The sequence below is a fragment of the Lampetra fluviatilis genome, chromosome 72 (assembly GCF_964198595.1).
Source record: "Lampetra fluviatilis chromosome 72, kcLamFluv1.1, whole genome shotgun sequence".
Classification (NCBI taxonomy): domain Eukaryota; kingdom Metazoa; phylum Chordata; class Hyperoartia; order Petromyzontiformes; family Petromyzontidae; genus Lampetra; species Lampetra fluviatilis.
In genome coordinates this window covers 3,700,368-3,718,436 of record NC_136346.1, presented here as the reverse complement: position 1 = coordinate 3,718,436, position 18,069 = coordinate 3,700,368, and the positions used below count along the sequence as shown (strand labels likewise).

General features: G+C 53.0%; 1 protein-coding gene across 1 annotated transcript in view; it reads right to left on the bottom strand.

Annotated features, from left to right (window-relative positions):
- The window catches only part of LOC144953089 (uncharacterized), a 405,883-nt gene that overhangs the window by 367,317 nt on the left and 20,497 nt on the right, over positions 1-18,069 (bottom strand). The gene's annotated exons all lie outside the window — the stretch shown is intronic.

Genomic DNA, 18,069 nt, shown 5'->3' with positions numbered 1-18,069 from the left:
TGATGAAATCTCGCTGATGAAACAATGAGTGCGTGGATGTGATTCAATCTGGATCGGGATCGCTTAGGGCTCCCCTATAAGGTAGGGGACGCGGCCAATAAGTAATTTCGCGATGGCGAGATCGTCTGCTGCTCCTGATCAGGTGATGACGATGAGGAGCTTGTGTGAAGCGGTGTTTGAGGTTGTTCCTCAACAGCTCTGGTTAATGAAGACTTTGTTGTACAAGTGAGTGACCGTCATACAGAGACGCATTGAGCTAAAAGTGCAGCCCTGATATGTCTTCATCGTACCACTGCTGAGGGAAAGGCCTCAACGAAGGGGGAGATTGACGATGTTTGGCCTCTTGTTAGGAATACGAAGCGTGACCTGTAACGTGCACTACCAGCTCGGCCTCGAGAGAACGACACGTAGACAAGAAAGCCACGGAATGGGAAGGCAGCAGCCATGCAGTGATCTGGTGATGACCAACAGCTGGCCAATCGTTTGAGTACGATGCCGAGTTGCATTTATAAAGCTCTTAGACTAATGATTCTGGTTTTAAATAAGAACTGAGGTGATTGAACATTGCTAGCAGGTGACCAAATGTGGCTTTGCTTGGTTCGTTAACACCAATCACCTCGTGCACGGTGCTGGCCACCATGGGGGATGGGGGGGGAATGGTTTACTCGCTTTCCCCCTCCTTCTCTGGTCTTGGTGGTCACGTGTCTTGTGGTTTTGCCCGCAGCTGCCTCTGCCTGGGACCCCGTCCTGGCGAGGCTCTGCCAGTCGCTGGGACCGCGGAACCTGGGGGAGCCGAGCGGTAGAGGGCGCTGCTGCAGCCACATCGCGCATTCACTCTATCAATACCACCACGTGTGTACGGACGTTGCCGTGCGCACAAATAGAATGGCGGCTTCTATGCGAAGTTGAAAATCGTTACCGCCTGCATGAGTTGCTCACAAGAGCGCTGCCTGGACGAGGTGGGGCGACTTTGTTGTGCGCCTCAGCCGTCACTTGATGGCTGCTGGCCACGCAGGCAGTGCGGGGGGGGGGGCTACTTAATAATATAATAATCGAGCGAATGGGGCTTTGGGAGACATTATGAACTCTTATGCGTGTCTCTCTTACTTTAATACATCTTGCAAAAATATGGATCGCGGCTGATGAGCACGGCTCTACTGCAGCTTTAATTATATATTACGTAAGTGCACAACTGCATGAATTATAATTAAGTGAATTGTGTAACATTTATAACTGCACACTTACTGTAACTCAAGTGGCAAAATCTTAATTGCCTTTTTCACTCCTATTGTAGTAACGTTTTGTGCACACTTAATTTCACAATTTGCATATCAATATGTAACTTGGCACCTTTCCTCTGCAATTCAAGAGTCCATTGCAGGGGTCTGCAACCAAAATGTCCAGCACTATGTTTCAATTTTGGTACAAACAAACTTTCGAACCACAATGCATGTGAAAAACATCACGAAGGAGTCCTGAAAAAGCATTGTGTGGCTTGGGAGCCGCAGGTTGCCGACCCCTGGTGTAATGTTAATACTGTCGCGTGTCATGCATGTGAAGTATTGGAAAATGACGGCAGGAAACTCCTTGACGGGAACACACTTCTTTTATTAAATCTTGACTTGTTACGATACAACGCGTGGCCTCTTCTCTTCACAATGCGGTCACCATACAACGGTACAACTCGTGACCTCTTCTTCTTCACCCTACGCTTCTCTTGACTCTCTTAGATTCTGTGCTGCTGGCTCTCTGTGCCTCGTGTAGACTCCGCGCCTCGGCTACACTCTTCTCTCGCCTCGTGTAGACTCTGCGCCTCTGCTACACTCTCCACTCGCCTCGTGTAGACTTTGCATCTCTCTCTCTGGCTACACCGTATGCATACTCGGCTCGTGTAGACCTTCCTCTCTCTCTCTGGCTACACCGTATGCATACTCGGCTCGTGTAGACCGTTCTCTCTCTCTGGCTACACACTATACATCACTCAGCTCGTGTAGACCGTTCTCTCTCTCTGGCTACACACTATACATCACTCAGCTCGTGTAGACCGTTCTCTCTCTCTGGCTACACACTTATACCTTACTCTCCTCTATTCTCCATTACTCTCCATTACTCTCCATTACTCTCCTCTCCGGGCTCTATCTCTGCACCTTCGTCTTCATTCTTAGATGGTTCCACTTCTGCCCCCTGCTCCTCTGTGCATCACCTTATATACCTCTTCTTCCCGGGAGACGGAGCGGATGCGGACCTCAACGTCGGCACCGCTCCCCAGTTACCCAATCCCCACGCGCTATCCCTACGATCCGGTTCCGCTCAGCGCGTGTTTCCACTCCCCGACCAATCACACCGCGCTGCCACCCGATCACTCCCTCTCAGCGCGTCACCGGCACACAGCCAATCAGCAGCACTACCCCCACCCGCGCACTGACGCCTGCTCCTCCCCGTCAGCGCGCGTCACCACACACACACGTACATACGCGCTGGCACATGACGTACACACCCAGCGCGTATCACCACTACATCACCCCCTCTCACATAGCTCGCAGCCGGCCCGGCTGCTAACAACAACCAACCGCGACGATAAAACGACAACCAACAAAAAAAACCCGTAACCCCCCGAGTGTGCCCCGTAACATAACAACAACAACAACAACAAGAATAACTATGTACAGATTGACAATGAACACGAAAAGTCAACAATAACACGATACGAGCAAATTCCAAAAAACGAACGCGCCCCACGTCCCTGCGACTACACGCAGTGACGAGGCGCACCAACAGCCCCGACTCCTCACGAGGCGGGTCGCGCAAAGTAGCACGACTTGGCGCGAGTCCGTCTGGCTGGTCCGTCGTATGGGGCGGGACACTGACGACTGTCCGACGGTTCCGGCTGCTCCAGACGTCGCGGAACGGGCCTGAAAGGGCCGGCCCCGCCGCGGAGATCCGGCCGCCGGTGGTCGGCAGCTGTCAGATCCGAGACACCTGGGAGCAGATCAGGCGAAAATACGCGTGGATCAGGCAGAGACATTTCCCCCTGTGGGTCGCCGGTCACGTCACATGCTCGGCCATGACGACACAAGGGGAGGCCATATGGAGGCGAGAATGGTTTCAGTCGGGAGGGGTGAACGTACCAACGGCGCTTTCCCAACTTTATCTGAACGCACTGGGGTCGTGCAACGCGCACGACCTCCACGGGTCCCCTCCACGGTCTCAACAATTTAGGCGACGTAGCCAAGGGTGCCTGAGGGCAATGCAGCCAGGCCCTGTCACCTGGTTTCCAATCGTGCCCGGACACCTTCCGTGCCCGCAACCGTTCATTAGCAATTTGGCGAGCCCGGGAATTAAGCCGTGCAGCCTCCCTCGCCTCTGTCAGCTTGTGAATATTAAACTTAATATGTTCTGCCAATTTAGAATTAGTTCGTGGAGCGGACAGGCCAAGTTGCGTTTCCATTAGCGGGTCAGCTTCCCGACCGTACATCAAATAGAATGGGGAAAACCCCATAGCTGCATGGGGGGCCATTCTATACGCGGCAAGGACTCCCGGGACCTGCAGGTCCCAATCTACATGTGCCTCGCACACCTGCTGGCACAGCATGGAAGTCAAAGTTTTGTGGAGTCTCTCCACCATCCCGTCTGTCTGCGGGTGGTACGGGGAGGTACGCACCTTCTTGATACCCAACAGATCGCACACCTCTTGCAACAATTTACTCGAAAATTTTTTACCTTGGTCGGTCAGCAGGCGTTCGGGAGCCCCCTTGTCCAGGACATAGCCCTGGACGAAGGCATCCGTCACAGCCGCTGCCGACTGGTTAGCGAGAGGCCACGCCATAGGCCATCGGGTAAAGTATTCGACCCCCACTAACAAATATTTATTCCCTCTCGGCGTGACTGGGAAGGGCCCCAAAATATCGAGTGCAACGAGCTCGTTGGTACGCGAGACCTGAATAGATTGCAGCGGTGGATTAGCTGCCACGGCCGGTGGTTTACGCCTGGCGCACTCAACGCACCCCTTCAGAATATGTACCACATCACTTCCCATTCCCGGCCAGTAATAGTCACGCTGAAGCAGGGCAAGCGTCTTGTTAACTCCCAAGTGCAAGAGGCGTTCGTGTGCCGCCAAGACAACCCTCCCCCTCACAGCGGAAGGCACCACTAGTGCGTTCCGCCGGGACAAACTGTCCCCTCTCAATAACACGCCCTGCTCAAGTACATAGGAGCCGGTACACTCCTGGTCCCCCTCGGGACCCCCAACCTTGCGGCGCAATGCTAGCAGCGAGCTGTCCGCCATCTGGAGGCGGCCCCATTCGCTGAGCGACAGCGAGAGCAGCGAGTCCCGACCCTGAGAGGCAGTGGAATCATCCCCGATCGGTGCGCCCGCTGTCGCAGCCAGTGCCCCCATCTTCCCCGCAAGCGTCGGTTTACAGCACGCCGATCCCGACAAACACGCGCATTCATCACAAGGCAACAACCGCGACAAGCAATCGGCATTCGTGTGTCGCAACCCCTTACGGTACGTAGTCGTAAACTGATAGTCCTGGAGGACTTCCAACCAACGCGACAACTGGCCCGAGGGCTGGGCGACCCTCAATGAATACTGTAGCGCCGCGTGGTCCGTTCGGACTGTAAAGTGACGACCATAGAGATATGGCCTAAACTGCTGCACAAAAAAAACAATGGCAAGCAGCTCGCGACGGGTGACACAGTAGCGCTGCTCCGCCGGAGACAACACCCTACTACCGTAGGCGACAACTCTTTCGACCCCCCCAACGACTTGGGATAGCACCCCCCCAATGCCCGTGTTGCTAGCATCCGTGTCCAGCAAAAAGGGACTGGCAAAATCGGGATAACACAAGGGTGGGGCACCCACCAAGGCGTCCCGGAGGGAGCGAAACGCGGCCTCCTCCTCCGGTCCCCATTTGAACTTCACTCCCTTCGCCGTTAGAGCGTGCAAGGGTTTTGCAATAGTGGCGAAGTGCTCAACGAACCGCCGATAATAAGAAGCAAACCCGATGAAACTACGCACGTCGGAAACGGACGTAGGTGTCGGCCACGAACCGACACAATCCGTCTTCGCGGGATCGGTGGAGATCCCCGAAGAATCGACAATGTGACCCAAGTATCTAACCGACTTCCGAAGGAGGTGACATTTGGCCGGTTTAAATTTCAGCTTAGCCGATCGCATTCGCAAGAACACCCCTCTCAATCGCTGGAGGTGTTCTTCAAACGTTTTACTGAAAACAATGACATCGTCCATATAAATCAAGCATGTATCCCACTGCAAGCCCGACAAAACCAACTCCATAAGTCGCTGAAACGTCGCTGGAGAGGAGTGAAGTCCCATGGGTAACCGGTTAAACTGGAACAGCCCCCCTGGAGTCCGAAATGCTGTCTTAGGTTTCGACTCTTCGTCGAGCGGCAACTGCCAAAACCCCGATAACAAATCAAGAGTCGAAAAATATCGCGCACCAGACAATGCATCGAGGGACTCATCCATCCTGGGGAGCGGATACGCGTCAGCCACAGAAATCTTATTCAGGCGACGGAAATCAACGCAGAATCGCAGGGACCCGTCCTGCTTCTTAACCAGCACAATAGGCGCTCCCCACGGGCTAGAGGAGGGCGAAATAATATCGGCTTCTAGCATTTCGTTAACAGCCGACTGAACATGTTCCTTCTCCACGGGACTCAGTCGGAAGGGATTTAGCTTGACCGGCGCCGCATCGCCCGTTTCAATGTGGTGGTGCAACAAATCCGTGCACCCAATGTCATACTCATGTTTACTGAACACATCAGAGAATTCTATGAGCAACTCGCGCAGCGCACCCAACTGCGCCGCCGTCAAATCGTCCGAGGCGGCGCATAGCGAATGGACCCACTCAAGGTCTTCCCTTGGCTCAACGTTCCGCGCGGGGCTCGAGCCCACCTGCGCAACCAACCCATCATCCACAGGGACCCGCGCCGCGTGAGCCAGCACGGTGCCCTGTGGAATGACAGCTGGCCGCGACCCCGCGTTCAAAACCATCACAAACGGATCCCTGTCAGCCCGCACCAAAGTGTGAGCCACCGATAAATCAAGACCCCCGACAGCCTTGTTAGAAGGACCCAAAAGCATACTTTGTTCCGAAGCCTCCCTCACCCATGGTTTCCGCAACCGGAGGGGAATCAACATCTGTGAACCCGGGGGCACATGCACGGTCTGTGTCGCCACCGCTTGTATCGTAGCGCACGCCGTCCGAATGTCAGTAGGGCTCGTCAAAAATGCAATCCGGCGACCCGATGGCAGTTCAATGCATCGTTGATCGATAAGAATTTTAATGGGCATTTTAGCCAAAAAATCAGTGCCCAAAAGACACGGAACCGCCAAAGAAGACGAAACGAAAACGGGTCCCGACAATTTGATATTTCCAATGCAAATGGACGCCCTAATCTGACCGATAATGCCCAACGATCCCCCATTAGCGGCGTAAAATGGCACATCCACTGGAAGCAGCGGACGACATTGGACTGGGAGAATATCATAAATGAGGTCCGATATAATAGTTGCCGATGCCCCCGTGTCCACTAACACCCTAATCTCGACCCCATCAATAGATCCCGTAACAACGGACGAACCCGCCGAAGCAGCCACAATTCTATGCCCCAATTCCGCCCATTCAATGTCTCCCTGGTCCCGGCCGAACCCCCCTCGCCGAACCGAATCCCCGAACCTTAACCGGCCCTCCTCCGCCGCAACGCGGCGTCCCATGTGTGCCGAATAAACAGGCCGAGCGTGTGAGGTGCCGCGACTTGCCGGGGATTGTAGAGATGACTTGGGATCTCGGTCGTCGTCCAGCTGAGCACCCATGGCGCGCCGACGCGGAGCGCGGCACCCGGACGCCACGTGGCCCCGGAGGCTGCAGTTATAGCACGTGACGAGGGTCGGAGTAGATCTTGGTTGCTCCGACTTTCGGCCCGATCGCAGAGGCGACCGAGCCCCCGGCCTCCAGTCCCCTGGTCGTCCCGTGGCGAACGCCTCCTCTCGTGGGCTGACGACTTGGGGTTCGGTGACCACCGAACCCGGAGCTGCGACGACAGCAGCGTTGCAACCAACTCCTTGTTTCCGTTGTAGGGCCTCGTGCGCTTGAATACTCGTGGCGACTCTCAAAGAAGAAATATCAATCTCGTCAGCTGTGTTGATAGGGACCCCCAGGTCCTGCGCCAACTTAAGCAGCTGCTCCAAAACTATCGCGTCTTGGCCCTCCTCGTCCATCCGAGGGAACGCAGCATCAGCAAGAGCCAGCAACGCCGTGCGATAGGCCAGCGCGGTCTCCGTGGCCGCTTTCCGTCTTGCGTAGAAATGATGGCGGCACGCCGAGGGAGGTCCGTAGACCCTGGCCAACAACCCCAGCGCATCCTTCAGCGTGGAGCGGTCCGACTTCCGTGCAGACCTGAAGGCCGCGAGCGCATCGTCGTCCAGCAGGGCAGGCAACGCCCGCAGCGCCGTAGCATCGGACCACGCTGACATCTCTTGATGCGCCAAAAACCTTCGCTGAAATTTGCCCCAGTCTCCGCCTTCCGCCTTGAAGGCTGACAACGTGGGCAGACGCTGCTGAAAAATGAAGTCATCCGCCTCGTGGTTCCTCTCCGCCTCTCCGTCGGTGTGTAAGATGGCGGCTCCAGCGGCAGACGTAAAATGGAGGACCCCCTCGCGCGCTGATGACGTCGATGCGCGCGCTTGGGAACCCACCACCACGTGGCGCTCGCCGTTCCCGCCAAAAGTAGGCCCAGGCGCAATGGCGGGAATCCCCCATTCGTTTTGGCGGGAATCTGCGGGGCGACCTTGTAAAATGTCCCCCACCGTCCCCGCTCCTCCCGACGAGCTGATCTCCGCCAAGATGGACGCGGCGGCGAGCAGCAGCTCCGCCAGTCGGGAGTGCGCCTCACGAAGCACGGCCTCGGTCCCCGGTCGCTCGGCCGGCGCCGTCGACGGATCCTGTAGCGTGGGCAAGTCCTCCTCCTCACCCCCCGCCACCAGCGGCCCCGAGTCGTCCAGGTTTTCCTCGCGGTCAATCCCGTGGGTCCTACGGGTCTTCCTTGTCTCCATGCTTGGAAGCCCGTTTCACTTCTGACGCCAGATGAAGTATTGGAAAATGACGGCAGGAAACTCCTTGACGGGAACACACTTCTTTTATTAAATCTTGACTTGTAACGATACAACGCGTGGCCTCTTCTCTTCACAATGCGGTCACCATACAACGGTACAACTCGTGACCTCTTCTTCTTCACCCTACGCTTCTCTTGACTCTCTTAGATTCTGTGCTGCTGGCTCTCTGTGCCTCGTGTAGACTCCGCGCCTCGGCTACACTCTTCTCTCGCCTCGTGTAGACTCTGCGCCTCTGCTACACTCTCCACTCGCCTCGTGTAGACTTTGCATCTCTCTCTCTGGCTACACCGTATGCATACTCGGCTCGTGTAGACCTTCCTCTCTCTCTCTGGCTACACCGTATGCATACTCGGCTCGTGTAGACCGTTCTCTCTCTCTGGCTACACACTATACATCACTCAGCTCGTGTAGACCGTTCTCTCTCTCTGGCTACACACTATACATCACTCAGCTCGTGTAGACCGTTCTCTCTCTCTGGCTACACACTTATACCTTACTCTCCTCTATTCTCCATTACTCTCCATTACTCTCCATTACTCTCCTCTCCGGGCTCTATCTCTGCACCTTCGTCTTCATTCTTAGATGGTTCCACTTCTGCCCCCTGCTCCTCTGTGCATCACCTTATATACCTCTTCTTCCCGGGAGACGGAGCGGATGCGGACCTCAACGTCGGCACCGCTCCCCAGTTACCCAATCCCCACGCGCTATCCCTACGATCCGGTTCCGCTCAGCGCGTGTTTCCACTCCCCGACCAATCACACCGCGCTGCCACCCGATCACTCCCTCTCAGCGCGTCACCGGCACACAGCCAATCAGCAGCACTACCCCCACCCGCGCACTGACGCCTGCTCCTCCCCGTCAGCGCGCGTCACCACACACACACGTACATACGCGCTGGCACATGACGTACACACCCAGCGCGTATCACCACTACACATGTGTCTTTGAATTGGTATCGCGCAACATCTGGTAGACTTGTGTGCACAGAAAATTGAATAGACTGATGGGCGCCCACACAACAACCAGCACGGACGGATTCGGATGGCTCCATTAGCTGTAGTTGAATTATCAATTGAATAACTGCCTCCCCCAGGTCTGCTGAAGCAGTGCCGTACCTCCACTCTGGGTTTCTGTGGGATGGAGCATTGTGGTGACACGACTGCGGAGCAACTCTGTGCCACGATTCCCTCCCGGCCCCCGCACTAAACGCACACCGGCACGCAGTGCACCCACGTAGTGTCCTGACGGGGGATTGCCTGGCACATCGGGTTTTAATCCGAAGGGCCCCTAGAGGGAGTCCCACGGTTTCCCGGTGCCAGGAGATTGGCTGACCCTCGCAGGACAGATTGCAATGCTCCTACAATTGGCTTAAGATCGTATGGGTGCAGAAAGAAAAGGTTTCCCTGGGCGAATTGCAATGCGTTACCCACAGCATTGGGGAGATGGACAGAGGGCAGAATATTAAGCAAGCAAAAGTGCAAGAGCCCTTTCAGACAATGGGCAACAAGGGACAATGGGTGGCTGGCGCTGCCGCCGTGGCACTCCAGGAAGGACGTGGTAACAAAGGGGCGGTAACCACAGGTCGGCGCACTATTGGTTGCGTGGGACGAACGCTATCCCGGCCTTTTGAAGTGAGGGGATTAGGCCAAGGTAGAAAGGAGGGCACAGGTAAGCTCGTGATTGGCTGCGCGATATGACGTCACCCTGTGCCTTTTTGAAGTTTATAGAATAAAAAGGGGGGCCCCGGACGATTTTCGGTCACTTGGCTTCAACCTGTCAAGACCCTCTCCCTGCCGTCCTGTCTCTTTGAGCCGCTCGCAGCATCCGTGTGCCGCAAGTGCTGGTGCGAGACAGTGATGGGTCAAGTCTTCCCTCGTCCTCCTCCCTCCAACTCTCTCAGCGTCCGTGGGACGCCGCGAGTCCAGCTTCGAGGCACGTGGTAGGATATTTGTGTGAATGGATTCATAGGCAGAGTTGGGGTAGGCTCTCCTCGCAAAATATTCCACCTTCAGGTTGTGTGTATTTGCGCCGTTAATAAACTTCAGTTCAGAGTATTGGTGGAGTGATTTCTGTGTGGGTAGAACCCAGGGGCGGTTTCTTCATTAGGGCGATTGGGCGACGCACCACCAATGTCATTCAACCACAAAGTCACGCTAGCCGTCACTGTGCCTCTGGATATAGTCCAATCAGCGTCATGCTACATTCTGTGGAGTACCGCCTCTTTTTGGGCGATTTCCCTCCGGCTGAGAATCGCCCCGAGTGGTCCCATAGACTTACATTCAAAGATGTTTTTTTTCGAACGGGGGGCGCTGCAATGCATTCTCTATGGCTTCCGGGAGGGCTCGCACTAACGTGCTTACGTCATCATACGTAAGCACGTTTCATCCAACAAAATTATTTGTCGCCACCTAGTGAAATCTTTAATAAAAGAAACATGAGTGGATTGTATTAATAGTGAGTATAGAAACAAACAAGATGTATTGTAAGAGTCACTTTATTTTCATTAATATTAAAGAAGTGAAGTTGCCTTTACATGCTTAAGCTGTTAATTTATCCTTTGCATGGGTGGACCTTATCCTTATCAATCATCCAGACATTTGCCCCCCTGAGAGATTTTGCAGGAGCCGCCACTGGTAGAACCTCGGCGTTGTGTCTGCAATTTGTGTGTGTGGTGCGAATGCGCGGGGAGACGGTGTGCGCGAAAGAGCGAGTTTGGGGCTGCAGCATCGGCGCAGTGTTGGTTATTTCTGCGTGTGAGGCGCGCTTGTATTAAAACATACATGATCGCCGGCGCTTGCGCGTTTACACAACGTGTTTACACAGCGATAGCATTAATGGCGAGGCGCGCGCACAATTTCGCGCCACAGGTTAGAGCTTAACCACCCGGTGGGTACGCGTGCATATTCATAATTGTGCCGTTTCTTTTGATTAGCGCCGGTCTTTGTATAAAACACGCGTGTGCAAGCCACGGCGTTTTTTGTGGTGGCGGATGTGTGGGAGAACCCTGGGCGGTGGCTCGCAATCCATACCATTCTGCAATCACGTGCCAACTGACGTTGTCGATAGCCAGAATCAAAATGGATTTTGTCCTGCAATATATTCCCCCTCCATACTAGTGTAATATAGCACTCCGAGACTGTCTTGCTTATTATATATTAGTCTACCTGACTCTGACATGTTATCAGGTGGGCGCAGGTTGACTATATATAACTGGGTGACTATGTAGCTGCTACACGACGTTCACTATATAGCTGACTGACTATATAGGAGTCGTCTGTAGTAGCCACGGTGAAGAGAGATGTAGTGGATTAACGCGCGCCAAGGGGGGAAATTGTAAACACGTGTGGGTTATGGACATTGGGGTCAAATCAGGACAAGCAGGTGTTGCTGGGCGATAACGGCCGGAGAGAGACGGCTTGTTGGGTAATTATGGGATGTAGGGCAGTGATTGGCCGGTTGTTGTCAGAGACAAGGTGGCGCCAGCAAGTCTGGGGATGGGAGCAGGTGGCGGCGGGGGCCGTGGGGGCCGCGGGCGCGGGGCATCGGGGGGACGCCGGTTAATTAATTGGAAATTCATGAGGACAGGGATAAATACGTGAGTGTGAGATGGGGAGTTGTGCTGGGAGCTGGACGGAGACAGTCGGAGCAGAAGAAGAAGAATAGGTTGGCAGTAGACGAAGAAGAAATGAGAGCTAGAATAGGGTAGCAGTGGTGCAGGATACGACGAAGAAGAGATGAAAGAATAGGTTAGCAGTGGAACCGGAACAGAAGACAGGAGAGAAAGCGACAGCTGGAGTGAGACAGTCGAAGCAGATAGGAGAGCCGGGGAGAGAGACAGAGAGAGGGAGGGAACGGAGTGAGCGAGGCCAGCGCAGCGAGCAGAGAACGCGCTGAAGTCTTGCTTGTGGAATGTGCTGAGTTTGGTAAAATAAAGTGACGAAGGAAAAAGAAGTTGTCTGCGTAAAGTTCAGCACAACATGTATAACTTCCGTCCCAGCCTTCCAGGACTGAGGGTGATCCACTGCAATGACAGTGACGATGGTCCGGATCCCGAATCCCCACAGCAGCCTCAAGCCCCGCTTTACCCTCCCTTATATCTCACTTTGACTTGGCCATGCCCCTTTTCCCAAACTCTCTTCCTCCATCGAGATTTTCCTTGACCCAGCCTGTCCTCGTTGCTGCAATCATTATTTGTGGCCACTAGGCCATGCACTGTCCTTACACTAGCATAGCTCAGGGATTTTTTGTAAGTTGCTTCTCTTCAAAAGGAAGCCACCCACTTTTATTGAGCATATCAAATGTGATTAATACCGGAGTAAAACTATTTGTTATACTTTTTTCTTGCAAATACAAGTGTGCATTGGATGTTTTTTTTTTACCTAATTGTTGTGTACTTGTGCTCAGGAAGCTGGAAACACAGTGGCTGATCAGACGCCATGACGAGTAATGTTTATACGCAATCCTTTAATTGTTCATGGGCTGCCCAGCAACGGTCGCTTCAATGTCAACCAATTTCTCAACCACATCAATTCCATACACTCATCTATCAAATTCACCAGGGAAGTGGAAAATGGCAAGCTACCATTCCTGGATGTTTTGATCCAAAAGACTTGATGGCTCGTTGGGACACTCTACAGGAAAGCCACCCACACGGATGCCTATCTAAAGCCTGACTCGCACCACCATCCAGCCCAGAAGAATTCCCTCATCAAAACACTACACCATCGGGTCCGTTGCATCTCCAACCAGCATCACCTAGCCAGTGAGCTGGAGCACGTACACCAAGCCCTCAGGGTGAATGGATATTCTTACCATACAATCCGCAAAGCTGTCTCCCCAGCCATGGGGAGACAACCATCTGAGGATCCAACCAATACCATCACTTTGCCATACATAGCAGGGGTTACCAAAAATATTTCCAAAATCTTAAACACAAGATCCAGGTCCGATTCAATACAGTACACAAAATCCGTGATCTAATCCCATCTGTGAAGGATGTCATTCCTGACATGCAATATCCTGGAGTCTACAAACTGAGTTGTACATGCGGTCGCAGTTACATTGGGGAAACGAAACGACATGTCTCGGACCGTGTTTGCGAACACAAGGCGGATCTGAAAAATGGTAGGACCGATACCTCTGCCGTTGCTGATCATTGTTTAAATGCAGTGGGCTCACACGAAATAGATTTTTCCAAGATAAAGGTACTCTGCAAACCCACCGGCTATTTTAAGAGATTTGTTCATGAAGCCATCCAGATATATAAACACAGACACAACTTCAACCGAGAAGATGGGTACAAACTGAGCGATCATTGGAAGGACGCTATTAACCAGATAAAACCTGAACTGTTTATGGTTGTTTCCATCATATTTGTTGGGTACTAGTCTATTTTTAAATCCTTTATATTAAGTTCGCTTGCTTGCTTGCTTGCGTGCTTGCGTGCTTGCTTGCTTGCTTACGACCGTGCAAATCTTTCGGTCGTTTTTTAACACACTTCCCGTGATCAAATCGAGCTGACATTTTCCACACAGACTCGTTGTGCGTGACAATTAATTTTGTGAAATTTTTTTTCCAAAATTTGACAATGTTTAGGGAATTTTTTTTAAATATTTAATTACCAATTGCTTAATGCTGGCAGACAATCATCTGACCCATAGGTGGCAGCCATCTCAAGCCAGAGGACGAGAGGACTCTAGCCGCCACGCATATAAAGGATTTAGAGTGAAAAACTTTGTTTTTACGGGTTATTTTTTTACGAGTTAATTCCCCCCCCCGCATCCCCAGCTTTCCCGGCCTCCCACTTCCAGCCCCTCGTCCACGTCCTCTCCCCCGAGCGCTCACGCAGCGCAGCGCCCCCCTCCCCCTTTTTTACCTATATAACCTCTTGCCACGGCAGCTCTCTCTCCCACTTCAGCAATTTTTTCTTGCTGTGGTTTTCCCACCTGATGATGATTGGTTGTGTTTGTCACACTGGAAGGAATACATTCAGGCACATGTTCTCTTTTGGTGTCCCCCAGGGTTCAGTCCTTGACCCACTTTTGTTCTACATATATTTGGCCCCACTTGGCCATATTATACACCAACGTGGACTTTGTTTTCATTGTGACATTTAAGGCTTGGATGTAGTTTAACTTTCTTAAGGTAAAAGCTGATAAGGTTCTGCTTGTTGGGTCCCGTCATCAATTGTCTAAGGCTGGCTTGGTCAGTGTGATGGCCACAGTGTTAATGCTTCTTAGTTTGCAACCTTGGTGTTGTCCTTGATCCCTCAGTAACCTTCGAAGCACACATTGACAAAGGTCTGTGTGTACCGAGGGCCTTTCCCGTGTTGCCCCCAAGCTGTGGAATTCACTTCCATCGAAAATTCGATCTGCTGAGTCCCTCGCTTTTGTTAAATACCACCTGAAGATTTGTTTTTACATTAAGGGCCTTTTCTCCTTATTAATGTGTTATGTTTGTCAGGGAGGGGTTGATTTGTATCTTTGGTTAAATGAGCCTGCGTTCTTATATTAGGTTATATAATTGAGTGAGTGATTTACTTACTTGCTTTTAGCTCTGTGCAGCGTCTTGCAACCTCTGGGTGAAACTCGCTTTATAATTGTCAATTATTATATAGTGCACTCTACGCACAAACGTCACCCTCTCTCAGCATTTCGCTTGGGAGATCATCTCTGCTCGGCGATTTTTCTGGTCTCAGACTCTAGATCCCCTTCTGTACTTCCTCAACAGATGGCACTTCAGCCATGCCACTCACAGGGTGTGACTAATTCTTCCAATATTTAAGAAGCCTCAGCAGGGTCATCCGCACTTTGCCCCATGATGTTTTCCAGGCTGAGGGATTTCCCCTCCCCTAAGACCACACACTTGCACACTCACACACTTTCACACACACACACACACTTTCACACTCACACACTCACACACACTTTCACACTCTCACTTTCACACTCACACTTTCACACACACACACTTTCACACACACTTACACACACACACTTTCACACACACACTTTCACACAACAACAACAACCGCCATTCGCCACTAAGTGGCGGTGACGTCACCACGACGCTTGTGCCAGGCCAAGTGCACCTTGAGGCCACGTGAAGTGTCGAACGCCCGCAGGCAGGAGGTCACGGGGCAGACCCAGCAGGTGCCACGGGTCGACTGAGCGAGATGACCGAGATGACTGGCTGATGCACCACCTGTGCCCCCTACTGTACCAACTTGCTGTGCTTTAGCCACTCGGCACTCCGCTCGTTGTTGTGAGCGTCGCTCCTCCGCCCTCCATTGTTGTTGGAGGGCGACTGCCTCCAACTGCCCAGTAGCGTCCTTCACGAGCCTCCTCCACTGAGGCCGATCTTGACACCGCTGGTACCAGTCATCGGCAAGTCCACTCAGCTCCACGTCCTCCTGTACCACATCACTCCATCTCTTCTCTAGCCCGTGCCGCGCCCGTTTAGCCCCCTCGATCCGGCCGAACAAAAGCTGTTTAGGCATGCGGTGGCTGGGCATGCGGGCTACATGACCCAGCCAACGCAGCCTTGCCTGAGCTCACCGATGGGACTTTGCCCAGATCTTTCAAGGATTTGTGAGTTCCTCACACAATCCAGCCTGGTTAAACCCAGGATGGATCGTAGGCAGGCCAGCCTAAATGTTTCCAACCGGCGAAGATGCTGCATTAGGGGGGTCCACGTTTCGCAAGCGTAGAGAAGGGAGGGAATGACCGTGGCCGAGAATACCTGAAGCTTCGTGCGGAGCGACAGACCAGGTAGCTTCCACACAGCGTTACGCAACCGATGAAAAGATATTGCCGCTCGACTGATTCGGAGTGAGACCTCTGCTGATAAACTGGAGCCGGTCATAAGCACACTGCCCAGGTATGGGAAACTCTCCACTCTCTCCACAACTGCCCCATCACCGATTGGGAGTTGTGGGGGTGGAGTGTCCGATGGTACAAAATACCCAGGCAGGTGCTTAGTTTTGGTGGGGCTGATGGTAAGACCCCACCTCTTAGTGGCACGCTCCAGTCTCAGCAGCAGCGTCTCCAACTCCTCTTCTGAATGAGCAGCTATTACCAAATCATCGGCATACATAACGTGGTTGACCAATAGGGAGCCATCCCTTGATCGCACCCAGGCGTCGATCAGCCTCCCATTATATCTGTACCAAATGGAAATTCCCCCGGTACAGCTATTGAAGGCTTCACGAACTACGCAGTCGAAATAGATGTTAAATAATGTGGGAGCCAGAGGACATCCCTGTCGCACCCCAAGGTGTACAGAGAAAGGCTCCGACTCCCGGCCACGTAGTTTTACCCGGGCCCGCTCACCATCATGAAGGTCCTTAATGATCATGAGCAGAGGGTCAGGGACTCCGAAAGCACAAAGAACAACCCAGAGCCCAGGCCTACTGATGGTATCATAGGCCTTGACCAGGTCAATAAAGCAGAGATGTAGGTCTTGTTGGAATTCCTTACACCTCTGCTGTAGCAGACGGACAGAAAATATGGCATCTGTGCAGGACCGCCCTTTCCTGAAACCGCATTGGGGTTCCGCAAGCCTCTCCTCAGCGTGCCTAGCAAGGCGATGTTGAATAATCCTTGCCAGGACCTTTCCCGGCACACTGAGGAGTGAGATGCCCCTGTAATTGTTACAGTCTGTGCGGTCCCCCTTCTTAAAGAGGGGGACCACCAGGGCATCCTTCCAATCCTGCGGTACCCGTCCAGCGGTCCAGACTGTTGTTATGATGTTATATAGGGCAGTCTGTGCACAAACGCCACCCTCCCTCAGCATTTCGCTTGGGAGATCATCTCTGCCCGGTGCCTTTCCTGGTCTCAGACTCCGGATCGCCTTCAGTACTTCCTCAACAGATGGCACCTCAGTCAGCCACTCACAGGGGGTGACCTCTTCCAATATTTGAGGCACCGCAGCCTCAGCAGGGTTATCCCCACTTTGTGCCATGATGTTTTCCTGGCTGAAAGATTTTCCCTCCCCCAGGACCTCACAGAAATGCTCAGCAAATCTGCAAACCTGTTCCTGGGGGTCACCGTTTGGATCACCGTTTTTTCCCCTAATGATGGTAATAGGTGTGGCGCTGCAGGTTACTTTTTTGATTGAGTTAAATAGTGATTTGTGATCGCGGGCCACTGAGGCAGACTCCATCTCCTCAGCAACCCGCGACCACCACCCATTCTTGCAGCGCCTTACGGCTCTCCGAACCTCCGAGCGAAGGCTGCAGTAAACCTCCTCATTCTCTGACGTGGGATGCTGTAGCCGATGAGAGTGGGCGTGTCGCTTTTTCTCAATTAACCTGAACACCTCCTCTGTCAGCCAGGGTTTCTGGGGAGGTCTGGACCGCGTACCCAAAGCAGCCATTGCAGCTGCATGAGTCACAGTCTTAAACCTCGCCCATTTACCCTCGACATCAGGTGGAGTGTGGGACGATGCCATCCCCAGCTGCAAGCGATGATGAAATTCTCGCTTGCAACTTTCATCAGCTGAGACCAGGCTACTTTTGGTTGGAATGGGGTCCTTGGTGTACACCCACCACCGGAGTGGAAGAATGGCAGGCGCATCTTACAGATGACTAGTCGATGGTCAGAGGGCAGATCAGCTCCACGGTAGGTCCTGGTGTCAAGGACATGGGCTCGCATCCGCTGGTCCGTCACTATGTAGTCCAGCAGATGTTCTTGCTTGGACCCGGCATGCATCCATGATGTTGTGTGGATGTGCCGATGCCGGAAGAGCGTGTTGGTAATTACAAGCCCATGGGCTGCACAAAAATCTAGCAGCCTCCTACCGTTGTTATTGAGCTGATCTGGCCCATGCCTTCCAATCACTCCAGACCAGGTGCCAGCATCATGACCAACTCGGGCATTGAAGTCACCCAACAAGATGACTCTGTCCCGAGTGGCCACTTTAGCCAGCAC